Raw genomic sequence first — 256 nt, forward strand, 5'->3', positions numbered from 1 at the left:
CGCCACTATTTGCCGCTTTCCCTTTCGGCGTGCGTCAGGAAAATTCCGAAACAGCCGCCTCCTTCATCTAGTCCCCACTATGGTCGTCTATCCGCCCCACCGAATACCAGTTGATCTCGTTCGGAAGCAAATCGCGGGGACTAAATCTCGTTGACTCGAAACGAGGCAATCTTCCAGTCTCCGGGACGCGGTGGTAAGGGTGCGGGTCACGATACGTCGTCCCTGAGCCGTGTTCCTACTCTCAGGCGCGCCGCTT

General features: G+C 57.4%; 1 protein-coding gene across 2 annotated transcripts in view; it reads left to right on the forward strand.

Annotated features, from left to right (window-relative positions):
• The window catches only part of LOC100747447, a 132,283-nt gene that overhangs the window by 60,463 nt on the left and 71,564 nt on the right, over window positions 1-256 (forward strand). The window lies entirely within an intron of this gene.

The sequence above is a fragment of the Bombus impatiens genome, unplaced genomic scaffold (assembly GCF_000188095.3).
Source record: "Bombus impatiens unplaced genomic scaffold, BIMP_2.2 scf_0320, whole genome shotgun sequence".
In the NCBI taxonomy this organism is placed as follows: domain Eukaryota; kingdom Metazoa; phylum Arthropoda; class Insecta; order Hymenoptera; family Apidae; genus Bombus; species Bombus impatiens.